This window comes from Musca vetustissima, unplaced genomic scaffold, assembly GCF_032173495.1.
Source record: "Musca vetustissima isolate MV318-11 ecotype Yass unplaced genomic scaffold, APGP_CSIRO_Mvet_v1 utg42924, whole genome shotgun sequence".
Taxonomy (NCBI): domain Eukaryota; kingdom Metazoa; phylum Arthropoda; class Insecta; order Diptera; family Muscidae; genus Musca; species Musca vetustissima.
Window position 1 is genome coordinate 1 of NW_026882219.1, and position 23,060 is coordinate 23,060.

Below are 23,060 nucleotides of genomic sequence, written 5' to 3' on the forward strand. Positions count from 1 at the left end.
GAGACCATCGGTGGCATTTATCGATGACTGTAAGTTAGCTGTACCCTGGAATGGATTAGGAAATAGAAAAAAATGGAGGGAATTAAAGAAAATTTTGAAAATAAAAAAATTTAGTATAATATAAAAATTTATTATTTATTATTTTTTATAAAATTTTTAATTTTTATAAAATTTAATTTTTTAAAAAATATATTTTCTAAATTTTTCAAATAATTTTTTTTTATCTAATTAATTTTTTTTTAATTTAAATTTTTTTTTAAATTATTTTTTTTTATTTAAAATTTTTTTTAATTATTTTTTTTTTTTTAATTTATTTACCTGAAACGCTGTAAATTGCACCATAAAGGCTAACGATATAATGCCAATATTTTTCAATATACGCCATTTTTCAGCAGGATTCAATATAACTTTCTCTCTCAGCGATGCTGTGTCCGGTTCGAAACCTGGTTTTGGCTGCAAAGACAACAAACATTTAAAAAAATTATTAATTATTTATTTTTTCCAAAAAACAAACATAATTCTTAAAAAGATTTATTTGTTTGTTATGTTAAAAAAAATCCCCCCCTTAATTTATGTCACACAACAAATAATCAAATATTTTATCTGGAAACCTTTATAATAAACATGCTAATTCTTGTTAACATAAAAAAGCGAAGAAGAAGATTTGACATAATTAAATATTCAAATAACCTGATGTCGTTTAAAAACAAAACCACTTGTCATTAAACATTGTTAAAAAAATGTTATAAATTTTATTGGGGGTTTTGTTTGTATAAAATTTGGTTTATTGATTGCTGGTGGTAGTTTCTCAAAAATAGACAAATGACAAGATTTTTTTTTCAAATTTATTAACAGGGGGTTTATGCTAAACACATGAAAAAAATTCCAATATTTTTTTATTCATGCCAAGTCAAGCACATCTGTTTTGAAAATTGAGTTTTGGTTTTGATAGTGGCTATGTTTTTAAAATATTTTTTTTTTGTAAAGGAAATTGTGCTTTTTATAGAAAAAATTTTACATTTTTATAAATATTTTTTTTTTTGAAAAATTTAAAAAATATTTTTGTTAATTATTTTTTTTTATATATTTCAGATATAGAACCGTTTCAACGAAAAAAAGGTAAGTACTTCAAACATTTTATTTCGTAAATTTGCAAAAACCCGTTCATTCTTAGTTCCGTTTCCAACAAGGAACTTCCATTATATTCCTTCATTGGGGAACAAAGTACTGGTCGCATTTTTGATCCGATTTGGATGAAATTTGGCATAGGTCACTTATTTGGCCCAAGAACGAACCCTATTGAAATTGAGAAAAATCGGTTTAGATTTGGATATAGCTCCCATATATATTTTCGACCGATTTAATGTAAATGGTGCACCAAAGTCCCTAAATATCTTTCGATTTGCACGAAATTTGGCACAGCGTAATGAATTAGGTCTGGAATGATGTATATTAAGTTTCCTGAAAATCGGTCCAGATTTAGATATAGCTCTCATATATATTTTCGTCCGATTTAATGTAAATGGTCCACAAAAGTCCCTATATATCTTTCGATTTGCACGAAATTTGGCACAGTGTAATGAATTAAGTCTAGAATGATGTGTGTTAAGTTTCCTGACAATCGGTTCAGATTTAGATATAGCTCCCATATATAGATTCGACCGATCTTATGTAAATGGTGTACCAAAGTCCCTATATATCCTTCGATTTGTACGAAATTTGGCACAGAGTAATGCATTTGGTCTGGAATGATGTGTGTTAAATTTCATAAAAATCGGTTCAGATTTAGATATAGCTTCCATATATACTTTCGTCCGATTTAAGGTAAATGGTACACTTACGTACCAATATATCGTTAGATTTGCACGAAATTTGGCATAACGTACAGAATTGAGCCTAGAGTGATGTTTGCCAAGTTTCTTGAAAATCGGTTTAGATTTAGATATAGCTCCCATATGTATTTTCGTTCGATTTTGGCCAAATGGTGCACCAAATCCCCTATATATCTTTCGATTTGGACGAAACTTGGCATAGCGTACTGAATTAAGTCTAGAATAATGTGTGCTAAGTTTCGTGAAAATCGGTTCAGATTGCGATATAGCTCCCATATATATTTTCGTCCGATTTAATGTAAATGGTGCACCAAAGTACCTATATATCTTTCGATTTGCACGAAATTTGGCACAGCTTACTGAATTAAGTCTAGAATGATGTGTGGTAAGTTTCGTGAAAATCGGTTTAGATTTAGATATAGCTCCCATATATATTTTCGTCCGATTTTGGGTAAATTGTGCACCAAAGGCCCTATATTTCTTTCCATTTGAACGAAATTTGGTATAACGTACTGAATTTGTTTTTGTTATAAATTTTTTTATTTAAAACAAGTTGGAATTTTTTGAATGAATTTAGTCGATTTTTTTTTAATTTTAGAAAATAATTGTTGTTTTTCGAAAGTTACAAATAGTAATAATATTGGGTATTAAGAAAACATTCAAATTAACATACGAAATAAATAAAAACAAAGAAATTGATAATCTTTGAATTTTATGTTTAAAACTCCAATGAAGTCAAGGCGCGCGGCGGCGACGGCATTTCACTTATCAGTGTTGGCGAGCAATAAAAAATAAATCCCCCCAACCCGCCAATTTTCAACTCTCAGGGAAAATTTACATATTTTGTGAAAATAGTCGCTGCTTGCCTATCGTCGTCGCCGTCAATGTCTTTCTTTTTACACCTTGCTGTTTCGTTCAAGTTTACAAAAACGAAAAAAATTGTTTACTTTTCCAATGAGGTCGCGCGATTGTTCGCTGTCGTCATGTTGGGGAAGATTGTGGTGGAAGAAAATTTAAAATAAAAAAAAACTTTGAAACCGAAAGTCGTAACGAACGAAACACATGTGTCAAGCGGGCGATCTAATTTCACAATGTTTCAATTGCCTGAATGTGAGGTGTAAATATAAATTGTTTTAACAAAAAAATTAAAACAAAAAAAAAAAAAAAAAAAAAAACTTAAAATAAAAAACCTAAAATATTTATATTTACGGTAGCTGCAAAGCGTTTAACAATGTTTTTCGCACCAACCGAATCAGACACACACATTTTTTTTAAATGTACAGCAGATAATAAAACATTTTGTCTCACATAAATTATTGCGGTGCTATGGGGAATTTTAAAACTAGTCTAACTCTAGGGTCTGCACATACATACATACATATGTAGTAAATGCTCTGCCAGCAGGTGCTTCCTACCACCTCATAAAAAAAATTTAATTACCAAAAAAAAAAAAAAAAATTGTTTTTAATTTCGGTTCAAATTTATTACATGATATTAAATAATAAAAAAATGCTCAACCACCCAATGAAGATAAGAAAATGAAAATCATATTTAGTTTAAAAAATATGATTTAGCAAAATCTTAATACCTTAAAAAAAATCAAAAAATTAAGATAACATTTGAAAAAACGACCAACAAAAATTTCAATTTTTTTTTTCAAGTACAGGGTCTCGGTATTTTTTCTTGGGAATTTTTGTATTGTCTCCCTTTCAACAAAAAAAAAATCAAGATAAAAAACAATCTGTCTTGTAATTAATGAACTTGAATTGTTAACTATTCAGTGTTGTTGTTGTTTTCATTGTTGTTTTATGCAGTTTTTTGCCTCTGCCATGATAAGGAAATATAATTATCGACATTTAGTTACGGCACATCTTCTTCTTCTTTTGTAACAAAATGCCCTTTTAGGTCCATAAAACTACATAAATTGTTGTTGTCTTTTAACAACAACAACTAAAAAAATATGCCACGGTACATGTTGAGCCCTTGCATTGTTTCATTTGTAACTGGTTTAATATGCTAAAATATTCCGACAGGTTACAGTCATGACCTAGAATAAGAAGCTGCAGTAAAAAAATGAAAACAAAGAAGAACAACAGAAACGAAATATATCTCAAGGACGAAAATGATTTACAAAATTTGTTACACAAAGCATGTACACTTCTTGAAGAGGATGTCATAAAAATCGGTGATTAGTATTAAAATCTCGATTTTTTCAAAAAAAAAAAAAAAAAAATCTGAGAAAATCTCCCCCACAATTTTTTTATAACCCAGGTTTTAATATTTCCTATATTTTTCAGAAAAATATTCTGAAGAAATATGAAAAATAGTGCAGTGCGAACACATATATGGGCTATATCTAAATCTGAACCGATTTTCAAGAAAGTTAACACACCATTCTAGACCTAATTCATTACACAGTGCCGAATTTCGTGCAAATCGAAAGATATATAGGGACTTTGGTGTACCATTTACATAAAATCGAACGAAAATATATATGGGAGCTATACCTAAATCTGAACCGATTTTCACGAAACTTAACACACATCATTCTAGGCCTTATTCATTACGTTGTGCCAAATTTCGTGTAAATCGAAGTATATATAGGGACTATGGTGCACCATTTACCTAAAATCGGATGAAAATATATATGGGAGCTATATCTAAATCTGAGCCGATTTTCAGGAAACTTAACGCATATAATTTTAGGCCTTATTCATTACGTTATGCGGAATTTTGTGCAAATCGAAAAAAATATAGGGACTTTGGTGGACCATTTATCTAAAATCGGACGAAAATATATATGGGAGCTATATCTAAATCTGAGCCGATTTTCAGGAAACTTAACGCACATCATTCTAGGCCTAATTCATTACGCTGTGCCAAATTTCGGGTAAATCGAAGGATATATAGGGACTTTGGTGTAAAATTTACATTAAATCGGACGAAAATATATGTGGGAGCTCTATCTAAATCTGAACCGGTTTCCAGGAAACTTAACACACATCATTCTAGACCTAATTCATTACGCTGTGCCAAATTTCGTGCAAATCGAAATATATATAGGGACTTTGTTGCATCATTTATATAAAATCGGAAGAAAATATTACTCACTGTCTAATCACGATTTTTATTAATTTTTTTCTTATAACGTAGCCAGCCCTCAGGGTTTAAAACATGTTTGAATTTGTTTTTTTTTGTGATTTATTTATATGACTTCCACGTGAAGTAAAGGTAATCAAATTTATTATTATCATTTGTTTTCAAATTTTTGATTCCAAATAAAATGTGTTCTCAAATCATTGTCTTTGTTGTTGTTGCAATCTCCAAATTACTTAATTACATTGTTGTTTTTTGTAATAATTATCAACATGACTTACAATAGTAATTACCACACACATATAATCTTCGCTCTGCTGATTACTGATAAATAACAGAAAGGGAATTTTCGAGAAAAATGAAAAAAATATATTCATGCGCAAAATAACATAATAAAGTTATTAATAACAACAATAATTATTCGGAAATTGTTAAAACAATTACTTCTCTAAACTACTAAATTCTTCTCTAAATTAATTTAAAAAATTAAATTTATATTTTTTTCATTTTAATTCTCCTAATACTTTTTTTATTTTTTTATAATTTTTTTTTATTTTTTTATTTTTTTTTTTTGAAATATGAGTGGTTTTTTTATTAATTTTTTTTTTAAATTTTTTTATTAATTTTTTTTAAATTTTTTTATTAATTTTTTTTTAATTTTTTAGTATATAAACTACCTTGAAAAAATTAATTTAAAAAATTAAATTTATGTTTTTTTAATTTTAATTCTCCTAATATTTTTCTTAATTTTTTTTATTAATTTTTTATTAATTTTTTTATTAATTTTTTATTAATTTTTTTAATTTTTTTTAATTTTTTTTTAATTTTTGCTATATGAAAATTTGCAAAAGCTGAACAAAAATGTCCATTTTGGCCACATATATTTACTGTTATTTATATTTGTTCCAACAATTATTTACAATTTTAATTGTTGTTTTTTTTATAAAAAAATCATTTAAAATTTACATCACGTTTCATGCTGAAATATTTTTAATTTTTTGGAGATCGCATCACTGAAAAACATATGTAAACAATTTTTTACAGCGTGTACAATTCATTGTGAATAGATATTTATTTTTTTACGCCTTAATTTTACATTTATTTAATTTGAAAATAAAATATAAAAGCACACCCACCTTAAAAAAATTAACCTATTGTAAACAATAATAAAAAAATATAAATAAATTTAAAAAAAAATTTTGGGTCAATACCAACAAATTTGTTTGTGCTTTAAACTTCGGGAAATAATTTCGATGGAATTGGCTACTTAAAAAATTTTAAAAAATTACCCCTTCAATATTTTATTTTATTAAAAAAATATTTTTTCTAATTCACTTATATAAAAATAGTTTATTTTTTTATGTTTTTGCCAAAATACAAATGTTATCCCAAATAACCCGCCTACACTACTAAAATTAATTCCTTAAAACCCGGTCCACCTGTTTCTCTCTTTTCCCCAAAAATGTATGCCACATTAATATGTTGGTCAGCTGCTGCTGCTAAAAAAACATTTCATTTTGTTGTTCCGTCTGCCAAAAAAAATAAATAAATTTGTATATAAAAAATCAACAAAATACTCTATAGCACAAAATGTGGCCAAAAAAAATATATGCAAAAAAAAAATTAAAAACCCAAAAAACAACAACAACGAACGACAATCTCTATATAACAAGTTTACGGACATTATTGATCAAGTGTTCCAACAAAATGCAAGTCAAACCAAACCAACGACCGACCAAACAACCCACCAACCCAACCAACCAATCTGCCCAATTTTTTTTTTTTTTTTAACAAGAAACCGAGTAAAAAAACAACAACTCTCAACTCTATGGAATGTAAAAAAAATTATATATATTTTAAATTCAGAAAAAACGATATCCAAAACAACAACAAAATCAAGGAGATCTAGGGGGAGATCGATTTTGTTGTTGTCGTTTTTGTTGTGTTTAAACGTGAGGTACCAAATAACAAATAAAAACATTAACCGCTTTTAACCAGTTAAAACCAAACATTAAAACACGGTGTTGTGCAGAGAGCACGAGATGGTTAGGTTGGGTGAGAGAGAGAGAGGGAGGCGGAGAAACAAAACCATCAACATAAACAACAAACAAAAAATATTGTGTGTGTTGCTTGCTCTGTTGTGCGAACCTGGTTTGTTGTGATTTTGTTGCAGAGCAACATTTGTGGAGTTTTTAATGGGAGGAGAAGATATACAGTGGGACAAGGATTAATATTTTTGGAATAATTAATTAAAAATGTAAATAAAAAATACAAAAAAATTAAAGAGAATTACTAAAAATTATAATAAATAAAATATATGACTGATGTACTAAATCGTACTATAATTGGTACAATTTGGATTTGGATGAACCGCTAGAGCGACAACAATGAAATTTGGAGTCAGGTTCACTGTAGGGGTGTAGGATTGGGGGTTTCAGTTTATGCAATTTATATTCCTGGGTACTACTAAATACTAAATGGTACTAAATTTTGTACAATTTAAATTTTAAGCGAACCAATAGAGCTAGAATCATGCAATTTGGAGTCATGATCACTGTTGAGGTGTAAGATTGAGATATGTAGGAAGTTTAAAAATTTTTTACTAATGTGTACTAAATTTGGTACAATTTGAATTGTGAGTGAACCGATAAAGTTGGAATCCTGAAACTTGGAATTGGGATCACTGTGTGGGTGTATGGTTGGGGTATGTAGGAAGTTGTGGAAGATCGTACTACTGTGTACTAAATTTGGTACAATTTGAATTGTCGGTAAAGCGATAGAGTTGGAATCCCCAAATTTTGACTTAGTATCACTGTAGAGGTGTAGGATTGGGTTATGTAGAAAATTTTGGAATTTGTTACTACTATGTACTAAATTTGGTACAATTTAAAATGTGGGTGAAACGATACATTTGGAATTCTGAAACTTGAATTTAGGATCACTGTGGGGGTGAAGGTTTGGGGTATGTAGAAAATTTTGGAAATCGGTACTACTTTGTACTTAATTTAGGATAACTGTAGGGGTGTAGGATTGGGGTATGTAGAAATTTTTTGAAAATTGGTACTACTGTGTACTAAACTTGGTACAATTTGAATTGTGGGTGAACCAATAGAGTTGGAATCCTGAAACATGGATTTAGGATAACTGTGGGGATGTGGATTTGGGTTAAGTAGGAAGTATTGGAAATTCGTACTATTGTGTACTAAATTTGGTACAATTTAAATTGTGGCTGAACAGATAGACTTGGAATCCTGAAATTTGAATTTGGAATCATTGCGAGGGTGAATTTGGAATCAGTGCTAAATTTGGTACAATTTGATTTTGGATGAACCTGTAGAGCTCAAATCATTAAATTTGGTACTCCAATTAAATTTATGGTCGATATTAATGTGTGTGGATAGCTTAGTTTTTCTGACATATGCAGTTTTCTGTGAAAATAAAATAATATGTTAATACATGTTAAAAAATATATTCCACATTCGGTAACGAAGTAGCGGCCATAAGTTAATAATAAATAATTAAAATGTAAAAAAAAATAATTAAAGAAAAAATTTATAAATATATCTGTTTAAATAAATGAATATCTTTTTAAAATTTACAATTTTATTTTTATAAAGAAATATCATATCAAGGATTTAAATTTTAATTTTTATAAGAAAAATATAATATAAATAAATAATTTTTTAATTTTTTTTATAAGAAAAATTATTTAGAATATAATTCTCTTCAAGAAAAACCTCGATTACTGACAAATAATTTGCGAATAGCAGAAAAAACAACAACAACTAATAAATAGGTATAATGATGGTGTTAAGATTTGCACACATCATCACACTAAGACAAAATTAAAATAAACAAAATACCAAAAAAACACCCAAGTATGTCGAAGGACGGACATTAACATGAACCAACAGACCCCAACACCTAATAACAAACTCAGTGATCAAACTCTGCCGGTGGTGTAAAGATGAAATTGCAAATCAATAAATTACGCCGTGTGGCTAAGACTTTTTGTGTCTGCCACTCCGGCAGCCACTCTTTGTAATTGTCAAACCACCAACAGCCTAACACACTTCCATACCAACACCACCATCACCGACCATCATCATCATCACCATCAACCAGTTTCTGTAATTTTTGTGTGTGACCGGACAGACTCTGGCTCGTGCTTGGAGTTTAAAAATAACTCTTCGAATACGAAATCGAACAAAAATCTCGTGCCACACTAACAGCCTACAAAAGACAATTTTTTTGTCAAAAGGAAAAAATCAAACACACATAAAAATGTAGCAACAAAAAAGGAGTAATGCCTGTACATACATACATCATACAACCAACATACATATATTTAGCAGATAAATTGGCATGGTTTGGCCAAAAAGCCTTAGTTACAATTATACCGAAAACGACACGAACGGCCACAGAATCTAAATGCTGTTTGACGACGGCAACGATGATGATAATGACGACGAGGGTAATTATGATGATGTTGGTTTGGTTGGTTGGCTGGATGGTGGTGATAACCAACACCACACACAAACACAGAAATATTTTTGCGGTCAAGCAAACATATTTGCCACACAACTTACACAACAGCCAACGGCACACACACACAACATGGTTGGTCAGTCAGCTGCCGCACATGTGCATTAGAGCGCCGCCAAAGCAAACCAAAAAAAAAAAAAAAAAAACTGAAATTATTGGTTAGTGGCTTTCAGCTAAAAATAAACTTCCATAAAAAAACTTGAAATGTGCAAACATATTTCGATTTTTGTTGTTGTTGTAGTTGTTGGTGTTGTTGTTAAGATGCATTCTCAATTACAAAAGTGGTGAACGAAAAAATAAAAATAGTCACACAAAAGCCATAAATAAGATAAAAAGTAAATGACTTGAGGCAGGTTTGTTGGTTGAGCGGAGATTGAATCAAACGAAACCAAAATGTTTATAAACATATTTACAAAATGTTGCTGGCAACATATAGACATAATTCGATTTATTAAAAAAAATGAGGGAAAGAGAAATTAAATTAGAATAAAAACTAAATTTTAAAACATGGAAATATTTTTAAAATCTCTAAAAAATAATTTATTTTTCAAAAATTAATTAATTTTTTATTGCAGATTTTTTAAAGTTTTTTTTCGATAAAACATGCCGATAATCTAATTTTAAATAACAATGCAAAAAATATAAAGAAAAATATATAAAAAAATGTAAATAAAATGTATATGAAAATATTTTTTTCAAAAAAAAAAAAAAAAATAAATAAAATAAAAAAAATAAAATAAAAAAATAAATAAATACAAAATAAATAAAAAATAATAATAAATAAATAAAAAATAAATAATAAATAAATAAAAAATAAATAATAAATAAATAAAAAATAATAATAATAAATAAGTTAATAAAATGTCATGATTTTTTATAAATAATAAATAAATAAATATATTTTAAATAAATAAATAAAAAATAAATAAAATAAATAACAAATAAATAAAATAAATAAAATATAAATAAAATAAAAAATAATAATAATAAATAAATACAAAATAAATAAAAAATAATAAATAAATAAGTTAATAAAATGTCATGATTTTTTATAAATAATAAATAAATATATTTTAAAAAAATAAATAAAGTATAAATAAAATAAATAAAAATTAATAAAATAAGTAAATAAATACAAAATAAATAAAAAATAATAATTATAAATAACAACAATGTTGTCATGTTATTATATCTTTGTGCAGCTCCAAGGGTTTGAACGGCGCGAAATATTGATTCTAGACTCACCATTAAATATACTGATCGTCATATCTCGACTAGCTTAGTCGATCTAGACATGTGTGTCGGTCCGTCCGTCCGCCCGTCTGTCCATTATAATTTGTAAAAACGATACAGGCCACAGTTATGAACCTATCTTCACGAAATTTTGCATGGAGGATGGGTTCGGCCCAATGAAGACCCATATTGGTAAAATCGGTCAATGTTTAAGTGATGAAATGGACTAAATACTTAATTTTTGTCCGTTTTTCTGGTCGCTTCAGAAGCCGTAATTATGTCCCAAACATCTCGTCCCAAACATTTTTACATGGAGAAGGGGGTCGGGCCAAAGAATAAGCATGCCTTTTTTGATAAAGATCGGTCAATATTTAACGGGTCAAATGGACCCTGACTTTTGTGTGAAAAATGACAAAATTTGTATTCTATAGCGTATATATTTACTCCTAAAGGACATTGAGCCGAGAAGTTGATAGTATATCGATGATGTTCAGATACTAATTTTGGGATGAAGTGGACCGAATAATTAGTTTTTATGCGTTTTTTTTTTTGTATTTTTTCGAGTCGATCTATATGCCACAATTATAAGCCGAACATCACAACACAACCCACGTTGAAGGGAATCTGGACAATTAATTGGAAGGGCTGTACTGAATATTAGTAATATTCGGAAAATATGTCAGTGTAAGAAAGAGGTGCTGTTGACCTCTAATCGGGCAAGAGGGTGCAACTATCACGAAATATTACCCAGCCTCGGAATAAAAATTCGCAGAAAGATAGAGTTCTGTGGTAGTTGTGTAGGGTATCGTATGGTCGGCTGCGTCCGACTATACTGCTCGGCTCGCTGGTTTTTAAATATTTTCAAACAGGACACTTTTTAAAAAATATAGTTTTTTTATAAAATTAAATATTTAATATTAATTAATTTTTTTAACTTAAAAAATAATTATCTAAGTTTTTAGTGCATAAAAGTTTAATATGTATATTTAATATTAAATATTTTTTATATAATATTTCATATTTTATCATTTTTAATATAATAATACACATAATAATATATTTTCATATATAATTATTTTTTTTTATTTTTCTCGCATAAAACAATTACAAATGTTTTATTACCTCACTAATTGATTGATGTTGGTTCTTAAGCTAATCAAAATATGTATATAAAATGTCTTCAAATTAAGCAAATAACTACGAGTTGAGTGTGTGTGTGTGACTGGCATTAACAATATAGTCTATGTAAATTTAAACAAAAAATGTGCACAAATTACAAAAAAAAAAAAAAAAAAAAAAAAACTGAAACATGTGTGCAACTTTCTCTCTTTTTGTCTTTTTTATGTCATTTGAATTTAGGCTCAGCTTGAAACACCAAAAAAAAAAAAAAATGAAATAAAAAATTAAATTTGCAAACAAAAAAAAAAAAAAAAAAAAAAACGAAAAAACAACAACTTCAAGGTATATCTGCCCAAATGAATTTTTAAATTAAGATTTTTGGGGGCCTTTTGTTTTGTTGTTAAACAAAAAACGAAAAAAAGCAAACAACAAAAACAAATATGTTAATAATTTCATGGCTTCCTTATTATTTGATTCTCTGTTCCACTCTCCTCTCCCAGAAAAAATATCTCTCACTGATTACATCAACGCCAAATATTATTCAACGCACACAAACGCATACCAGACAGGTACTTTATCACTGCGCATGTGCCACATATTTTTTTGTCGACTTAATCCTCATGCCTTAACACTTATTGTGTGTAGAATTAAAAAAAAATCAACAACAACAAAAAAATCTTTTTTTTTTAATTTTGTTTTGCTTTTTGTATGGCCTTAAGATATAAAACCAATGATATGTTTTTATTTTTTTTTTTTGGCAAAAATATAAAAAACCGATTTAAATAAAAGACCACACCTCCCGCGAAAAAAATACTAACGCACCTACATATGTATATAAAACTTATTATTGTTGTTATTATTGTTTTGTGTGTATGACAAGAAAAACACATTAATTTGAAACTTTCTTTAACAGCAAAAAAAAAAAGATAAGACATCAGTTTTTAAACAAGTGGCCAAAAATACACCGCGAGAAATATAGATTGAAGAAGGCTCTATTTTTTCATAGTAAATTAAAAAATAAATATTGAAAAATAATTTAAAAATATAAAAAAATTAAAAAGTAGAAAATATAAAAAAATAATTATTTTTATAAATAAAAAATTTTAAATGATAATATATAAAATAAATTAAATCGATTAGAAGTATACAATTAAAAAAACATAAAAATATTTTGTAAATGAAAAATATATAAATTTAAAAATTTCAATGTATAAATTAAAAAATAAAAATATGTATATGTATAAATTAAAAAAAAAAAATTAAAAAGATATATAAAAATTAAAAAAAATATATAAAAATTAAAAAATATATAAAAATATATAAAAAATAAAAAATATATAAAAAATAAAAAATATATAAAAAATAAATATATAAAAAATATATAAAAAATAAAAAATATATAAAAAATAAAAATATACAAATTAAAAATATACGTATTAAAAAATATATAAAAAAAAATTAAAAACAAATTTATTTTTTCATTTCAATAAACTATTTAGTTTATTGAAATTAAAAAATATTCTAAACAAATTCTAAAACAAATAAAAACCCAGTGAGCGGAGCAGTAAAGTCGGACGGAGCCGACCATATAATACCCCACACAACTTTCACGAAAATAAAACTTTCTGTTGTTCTACATTCTGAGCTTGGGTAATACTTTGCGATATTTGCACCTTCTTGACCGACTAAAGGTCAACAAATGTTGCTAATATTCAGTACAGCCCTTCTAATTACTTGTCCAGATTCCCTTCACCGTGGGTTTTGTTGTGATGTTCGACTTTCAATTTTGGCCTATAGATCGACTCGAAAGAAAAACACAAAAAAAAAAAATAGGTTTTCGGTCCACTTCATCAGAAAATTATTATTTGATCATCACCGAAAATTATAGGCGTTGTCTTTGATCATACCTGGATCCTAATGGAAAATTTCAAAGCGATCAGCGCTATATTTCCGTCCTCTAGTTTGGTAATAGGTTACTAAATAATATCTGAATATGTAAGCACCCGTAAATATGTATGTGTAACTCCCACACCCGAGTACATACGACAATAAAATTGGTATCAAGTTAAAGGTAAACCACCCCTCTTGGATATACTATAAACTTATCGGGTATATCTCCTTCAGGGGGCAAATATATACGCTATAGAATACAAATTTTGTAATTTTTCACACAAAAGTCAGGGTTCATTTGACCCGCTAAATATTGACCGATCTTTTTCAAACCGGGCATGCTTATTCTTTAGCCCGATCCTCATCTTCATGTAAAAATTAGCGACGTTTGAGCCATAATTGCGGTCTCTGGAGCGACCAGACAAAGTTTTTGGTCCATTTCATCCCCTAAATATTAACCGATCTTTACAATAGGGGTCTTCATTGACCAGAACCCATCCTACATGCAAAATTTCGTAAAGATTTGTCCATAACTGTGGTCTGTATCGTGTTTACAAATTATAATGGACAGACGGACGTACGGACGGACACACATGTCTAGATCGACTCAGCTAGTCGAGATTCGAGATATAAGATCGGCATACTTAAAGGTGGGTCTAGGACCAATATTTCGCGGCATTACAAACTCTTGGGGTTGCACAAAGCTATAATAACCTGACAACATAGTTGTGCAGGGTATACATATTAAAAAAGTGATAAAATGAAATATAAAATTAAAACTATATAAAACATTAAAAAAAATAAATTAATTAATTAATAATATAAATTAAATTTTACTTTGTTTATTTATTTTTTACCACTTATTATTGCCTTATAATTCGTTATTTAATTTTTTTATTTTTTAAAATTATTTTATTTTTATTATTTACTATCATTTTATTTAATTTTCATAAATATTCTTTGTTAGATACTTATGAAAATTAAATACACCCTTGATTATTATTATTTTTTATTTTAAATTAATATTTAATTAGCAATTCGAATAGAATATAAATAACTAAATAAACCAAATAATGAACTCAAAACAGGTGTAATGAACAATGGAATAACAAATAAAATTAGAATTTTATTTATTTATTGTTTATCTAAAAATACAATAACAAATAATAATCTCTATATTGATATTTCAAATTATTGAAAAAAAAACAGACAAAACAAAAATAATTTTTTATCAAAAGAAGTGGCCATTAATTATGTTTTCTTTTGTTAAATATATATTTATTGATATTGAAAAATAAAAAAAAATTAATAAAAAAAAATTAATTAATAAAAAAAAATTTTTAAAATAAATAAAAAACAAAAACAAAAAAAAAAAAAAATAAATAAATAAAAAATAGAATACAAAGAATTTCTCTTTTGTATTCCAGAAGTCAAATCGTTTAGCATTTTTTCGGCAATTAGTTTTTTTTGTTTGTAATAAAAAAATCTGTATTTATATTGGGAGGCAGATGCCTCAAGGCATTTCTCTCTTTGGTATTTTGGAATTAATGTCTCTACCACAAAAAATATCTGATCACAATCTGGTAAACCTAATGTGTTTTTTTTTTTGTTCTTTCTTGTAACTGACCCGGTTTCTTTTTTTTTTTTCTTCCAAAAATCATATATTTCGATTTTGATGCCCTAAAGGCTTAACATTTATTTTCGTCATTTAATGGCCACATTCTAAATCTGGCTTTTAAAGATAAACACACACAGAAGTCCCTCACTACATGCCTGCCTTTCGTGTGTGTTCAAGAAATTCAGCAAAGATCATTTCATGTAACCATGATAATAATTTATTTGGCCAGTGGAAAGGTACAACAGAATCACACATCACGAAAGAAACATAAATAAAAAGTTGAACAAAAGAAGATGAAAAAAAAATAATAAATCGCTGACAGCTAAAAAGGTATTGCCTTTGCTTGTTTGAACATGCTCAAAAGAATACACTTTATATAAAATTGTCTCTGGAGGAATTTTGTGATACTACGGAAGCCATACGAGAGAAGGTTAAGAACGATATAAATAATTTGCAATATATATATATATACCTGAGACCCCGTAAAGAATATATTATCTTGATCAGAATAAAATTTTATGGGGATTTAGATATGTCTGCCTGTTTATCTGACTATTGAAATTACGATGATGATCTCAATATTTGAGATAGAGTCTTACAATTTTCCACATAAATTGCTACTACTCACAAGATGTTAGGTATTCGGTATTTTGAAGATTTTTGATAAGGGTTTAGAATCAGATTTATTCTTTGGGTAGCAAATTTTTCTACCAAAAATTATCAAATTTACTTTACTTTTTATGGTAGTACTCTTAAAATAAAAAAGTGTACCATGGGCGTATACGTTGTGTCAGCAATCATTCGCACCCTTGGCCACACACTTTAATTGTCTTTGCAGCAATATCCTTCTTAGTATTTTAGAAAATGTTTGAAAAAAATATTCAAAAAAAAATATATATATATATATATATATATATATATCCAATTTTTTAGCAAATTTTCCTACTAAAAATGATCAAAATTGCTCTATTTTTTATGATTGTCCTAATAAAACCAAGAGGGGTACAATGGGCGTATACGTCGTGTCACCAGTCATTCGTGCCATTGGTCACACACTTTAATTGCCTTTACAGCTATATCCTTCACAAAAACACAATAATTGAAATGAAAAAAAAAAAAAATGTGTGAGCTACACTTCAATCGAATTTCCCGGACTCTTCCGACTACTTATATATTTTTTTGCTTTTTCATTCATTGGGTAGCAAATTTTCCTATCAAAAATAATCAATATGGGGTTACTTTGTGTACCATGGGCGTATACGTTGTGTCAGCAGTCATTCACACCCTGGGTCACGCTCACTTTAATTGCCTTTGCCGCTATATCCTTCCTGGTATTTGAGAAAATTTTTTTTTGAGATTTTTTCTTTATAAAAGCAATATTTAGATGATAAAATTTTTGAAAAAAAATCAACATTTTTCAAAAAAAAAAAAAATAACATTCTTGGTTTACAAAACTTCTGCTGATCTTGAATTTGTTTCTGTATTCAAATTCCATGTTTTATTTTTTTTATAATTTTTATTAATTTTCCAATTCTAGGAAATACATTGGGTAGGCATTTTGCCAGCAACACCCTCTTCCGACTACTTAGAATTAGGATAGCAAATTTCCCTACCAAAAATTATCAATACTGCTCTACTTTTTATAATAGTCATCATAAAACAAAAAAAAAGTGTACCATGGGCGTATACGTTGTGTCGGCAGTCATTCGCACACTTTATTTGCACATATTTATTTGCCATTGCAGCTATATCTTTCTTGTTATTTGAGAACTTATTTGTGGAGATTTGTTCTTTTTATTAGAAGCAATATTTAGAAATGTTTGAAAAAAATATTCAAAACTTTTCAAAAAAAAAAAAAAAAAAATGGCCTACAAAACTTCTGCTGATTTTGAATTTGTTTCCGTATTAAAATCCGATGCTTTATTTATTTATAATTTGTATTAATTTTCAAATTCTAGGAAACCCATTGGGTAGGCATATTGCCAACAACATCCTACCAAAAATTATCAAAATTGCTCTACTTTTTATAATACTCCTCATAAAAGAATAAGGGTGCCATGGGCGTATACGTTGTGCCAGCAGTCATTCGCAACCTTGGCCACACACTTTAATTGCCTTTGCAGCCAAATCCTTATTGGTATTTGACAAATTATTTTTTGGATTTTTTTCCTTTTTATAAAAGCATTATTTAGAAAAGTTTGAAAATTTTTTTCCAAAAATATCACAACAAAAAAGTTGGCATACAAAACTTTTGCTAATCTCGAATTTGTTTCTGTATTTAAAATCCCATGTTTTATTTATTGATAAATTTTATTAATTTTCTGCAATTCTAGGAAACACATTTGGTAGGCATATTGCCAGCAACACACTCTTCCGACTACTTAGAATCGATAGTAGATTTATTTATATATTTTTTGTGTAAATTGTATTTTTCACAGTTTACATTTTCAATTTAATCACAATTCAATAACAGCCGAGGCATCTTCCTCCATGCATGTTAATTTCTTAATTAAATACAATAATTGAAATGAAATGAAAAAAAATGTGTGAGCTACACTTCGATCGAAGTGCTTGGAGAAGCCCAGCAGAATTTTGCATATCAATGAGAATATGGCTGCTAGTCTGGCCCCCACTCGTTGGTGGCGGCTATTGGCTGGCTATCTGACAGACTTAATGTCTGCTTCCTACCAATTTAGGAAATCATTAATTTTTTTCTCTAATAAATTATTGTTGTTGTATTGATTTTTTTTCAATAATACGAAAATGCAATTGGCTGGTGTGTTAGACATTTTGAAGAACGTTAGTCAGTCGTCACTAAGACAGACAGTCAGTCATTTAGCCTGTATCAGGTTAATAAATTCTATGTTTGTGGGAATTATCTACAAATTTGAATTACAAATTACGAGTAGATCCTCTCTCCCTCTCTCTCTCTTTCTTCTTGTGACATTTGAACAACATTTGTATTTCGTTTTTTATGTTTTTTTCAATCTGGACAACATTTCACTCATTCCATCAAATCATTTAGTATTCGAACAGCTATAAATAAATGATTTTATTTATATTTCAGAAAATAAAATCAGAGAAAAAAACACAATGTTATAATTTGTTGGCAAGGTAAACACATTTCCATTTCCAATTGCAATTAATTATTTATTATTATGAAATATTAAATAAAAATCTAGGCGATTAGAAAAACACAAACGCCAATAATTGTTAGAGGAATTACATTTGAGAACGTGTTTTGATTGGAAATTGATGTTTGTTGGTGTTGTTATTTGTTAGACTATCTAAGATCTTATCAGATTTCTTTGTTTAAATAGTTGTTTAAGGCTTTTAAACAAATAGTAGTTATTTAATAAAAATAAAGTTGCTACTTATAAATAAATTACGTTGAGAAATATCATAATTTGTAATAATTTATTAAAATGTAATACTTCCTTTTTTTATTAATTAATGGGAGTAATTTAGTAAAGTGTATTTTTTAAGATTTTAATTAGTTTTTTGTTTAGTTTTTAGTTTTCGACTTTTTATATAAAATAAAAAAATCTTTTAAAATAATTTCTCTAATACCAAGAAGAATACAGTTCAAAAGGCAATTAAAGTGTGTGGCCAAGGGTGCGTATGACTGCTGACACAACGTATACGCCCATGGTAGACTTTTTTGCACTCTGAGGGCTATAATAAAAAGTAGAGCAATATTGATAATTGTTGGTAGGAAAATTTGCTATACAAGTAATGAATTCGGTTTAAAAATTCTACCCAAAATCTTTAAATACCGAATTACAAACATCTTGGGAATTTATTTATTTTCCCAAGATTTTGTTTGTTTTTCGGTATATGAAGATTTTGGGTAAGAGTTTTGAACCGAATTCATTTACTGTGTAGCAAATTTCCCTATCAAAAATTGTAAATATTCGTCAAATATTTAGGATAGCCCTATATAAAGCAAACGAAGTGCACTATGGGCGTATACGTTGTGCCAGCAGTCATACGCAACCTTGGCCACATTATTTAAAAAAAATATGTTTAATAAGCAATATATATATTTATAACATACAAAAATGTATATTTTTATTAAAAAATTATATATATATATAAACATAATAATTTTTTTATAAATACAACAAATTTACGATGGTTTATAGTTATATAGACCATCAAATTCGCATATATATTTTAATTTAATTTAAATTTCAATATTTTTTGTATTATCAGCCTTTTGTATAAAGGAAAAAAAATCTTCAGAAATAATATCTCTAATGCCAAGTTCGAAAGGCAATTGAAGTGTGTGGCTAAGGCTGCGTATGACTGCTGACACAACGTATACGCCCATGGCACACTTTTTTGCACTCTGAGGGCTATCATAAAAAGTAGAGCAATATTGATAATTTTGGTACGAAAATTTGCTACACAATAAATAAATTCGGTACAAAACCCTTGTAAAAGGCTTCAAATACCGAATAACAAATATCTTGGGAATTTATTTTCTGATCAGAAAATTCTATGACCATTTCTGCCTGCTTGTCCTACTATTGAAATCACAACAGATAATCTAAATATTTAAGATAGAGCCTTGAAATTTTGCACATACATTTGTTACAATTCCAAAGATGTTTGTTTTTCGGTATTTGAAGATTTTGGGTAAGAGTTTTGAACCGAATTCATTCACTGTGTAGGAAATTTCCATATCAAAATTATCAATATTCATGCAATATTATGGATAGCCCTATATAAAGCAAATGAAGTGTACTATGGGCGTATACGTTCTGTCGGCAGTCATACGCACCCTTGGCCACACACTTTAATTGCCTTTTGAACTATATCCTTCAGGTTATTAGAAATACTATTTTTGGAAAATTGTTTCCTTTTTTTCATTCACTGTGTAGCAAATTTCGCTATCAAAATTATCAATATTCGTGCAATATTTTGGATAGCCCTATATAAAGTAAACGATGTGTACTATGGGCGTATACGTTGTGTCAGCAGTCATTCGTACCCTTGGCCACACACTTTAATTGCTTTTTGAACTGTATCCTTCTGGATATTAGAAATACTATTTTTGAAGATTTTTTTTCCTTTTGAAAAATTTATTATCCGGTGAATATGTCAAGGTGTTGCAAACGGAATGAATATTTTAATATACCTTTGTTAACCTTTCCTCGTACAAAGTATTAAGAAATTTCTCTAGAGACAATTTTATATGTGGTCTGTTCCAGTACTTTTTTAATAGTAAATCTAGTAAAAGGGAAACATTTCAAAATTACTCTCAGAGTACAAAATAATTTGAAAAGTTCGGAAACGCAAATCTAGTAAATATGCCAAAATTAGATGGCAATACTTCAAAATCAACATAACAACCAATCAGAAGTAGGCATTCCTGTTTACCATTTTAACTCGACCAAATTTCTCGAGTAAAAAGTTTACAAAGAGAATGCCATTTTGTTTTGTACTCTCTTAAATTTGAGTCAATGTTTTACCAGTTTTGTGGGTTGAGGAACGGTTTTCGAGTAAAAAGTTGCAAAACATGTCAAATGAGTAGATTATTTTAGGAACGGAACTATGATGTGTATTCTTTTGATCATGTTCAACCAAGAAAATAGGTTTTTTTACTGTCACCAATTTATACTTTTCTTCTAGATGTATTTTTTAATGTCTCTAATTTTAAAGCTAAAATAAAGGGCACTGTGGGCGTATACGTGGTGTCAGCAGTCATTCGCCTCCATGCCTATGATTTGTATTTGGCTTTATATTTTATTAGAAAAAAATTATATTTTTAATAAAAATATTAAAAATTATCAGTAGTGTTTTTTTTTTATAAACATTAAGTATTCTATTAAAAAATAATTTTTTTATTAAAATAAAATATTTCTTTTCATAATATATTTTTTTATAATATAAAATATTTTTTTTAAATAGAATTTTTTTTGTAAATATTTTATATATTTTGTTTATAAAAATATTTTTTTATACTTTTCTATTACTAACTTCCTCAAATGTTTAATAATAATTTATGATTTATTTGTTATTCAATACTAATTTTTTGTAAACATGATGTGAATGTCTAGATATTAAAACAACTGTCATAATCCCACAAATGTGGAAATGTTAAATCAACTTGACAGCTTATTTTAGAAAAAAAGGGAAATGTGACGAGGAAATAAAAATTAGAGTTTAAATTTTTAATATAAATATATTTTTTTAACAGTAAAAACCCTGATAAAAATAATATTTTTTCAAAAAAATATGATTTATCAAAAAATATTTATTTTATTAAAAAATTATATATTAATAATTTTTACTATATTATTTACCAAAATAATATAAATTGATATATTATTAAATTATATATTATTTTTTTTTATAATAAAAAAATATTTTTTTTTTGAAAATTGTTATTTTAATTTTTTTTTAATTAAAAATAATAAAAAAATACCACCACAGCACAACAAAAAGTAAAAGTCTTTGCAAAGAATCCGGGTCAAGCCAGAAATGTTAGATTTGTTTAAGAACTAATTTGTTTATGTGTAGTTTACAATAACAGAATTAGAACAACTGGTAATGAAAGAGATCATTTAACAGTTTGTTTTTAATAGCCAATAAATATTCACGAGGTGGAAAAGAAACTGGGCAGACCAGTAAATAACAAAATAGTTTTTTTATGTTCAGAACTTTTTTATGTATACATAGTACATAGTTCTCATGGAAAAATACTTGATTTTTAAGTAGAAAAAAATATAATTTAAATTTCAGTAGTGTTGGAGGGTTATTTGGGATGCCATTTGTATTTTATGTTTCAAAATACAAAGGAAAGATTATAGTTTTAAATTAATTGAGACAGATGGAAGAAAGAGTGTCATTTGGTTTAAAAATCTATTCCCACATTATTAAAAAATAAATTTATCGATGATTTTTTTTTTAATTATTCCCTTATTTTTAGATAAAAAACCCCATTTCTGCCTTAATATTTAATATTCTTAAGAAAATAAATAACTATATAAAATATATATTCTGTTTTTTTATATAGACCTTCCCTCAAAATATCATTCTCTGTTGTTTTTTTATTGGTTAATACACCCCCTTCCCCAAAACTGTCTGCCATTTTAAAAACGATTTTAATTAAAGGCCTTATTTTTTAATTATGAATATTGAAATATGTTTTTTTTTTGTCAATTAAAAAAACAAATTTCGATGAACTTTTTTCCATACATATATTTATATATGTATGTTTGTTTGTATATTATTAATTATAACCTTTCATTAAGCTAATTTGAAAATGTGTGTTGTGCGTTTTAATAAAAATGAGAGAAAAAAAGAAAAAATAAACTTACCTTCACAGGTTCATCGTTTTCAAATCCAGAGTTGGTAAACCCAGTCATTTTGTTTGAGTTGTTTGTTTGTGTGTGTTTGTTTATTTATTTGCGTTTTGAATACGGTGGGAGGGAAAAGGTTTTCCGTTTTTTTATTTATTTGTTATTTTGGTTTTTTTGTTAGTTTAAAATATATTTGATATATTTACAACAATGTTTTATATTAGATGAGATATTTTCTGCAAAGAGAGAGAAGAGAGAAAAATATATAATTAATATCGATTTGAAATATATAATAAATATGTTATTAAACATTTTAATAACTTTTAACAATGGTTTGGTAATTATTTTGCAAAAAAAAATAATAAAAAAATAAAATAATAATAATAAAATATTAAAAAAATATTAAAAAAAATAAAA

The 23,060-nt window shown here is 27.4% G+C and overlaps 1 long non-coding RNA gene across 1 annotated transcript; it reads right to left on the reverse strand.

The window, feature by feature from the left end:
• On the reverse strand, positions 1 to 22,754 carry LOC133328447 (uncharacterized). The gene is made up of 3 exons (XR_009754285.1): positions 22,662 to 22,754; positions 319 to 453; positions 1 to 45 (listed from the first exon to the last, which is right to left on the reverse strand). It is a non-coding gene; the product is annotated as an uncharacterized LOC133328447 (long non-coding RNA).
• Positions 22,755 to 23,060: the final 306 nt, after the last annotated feature.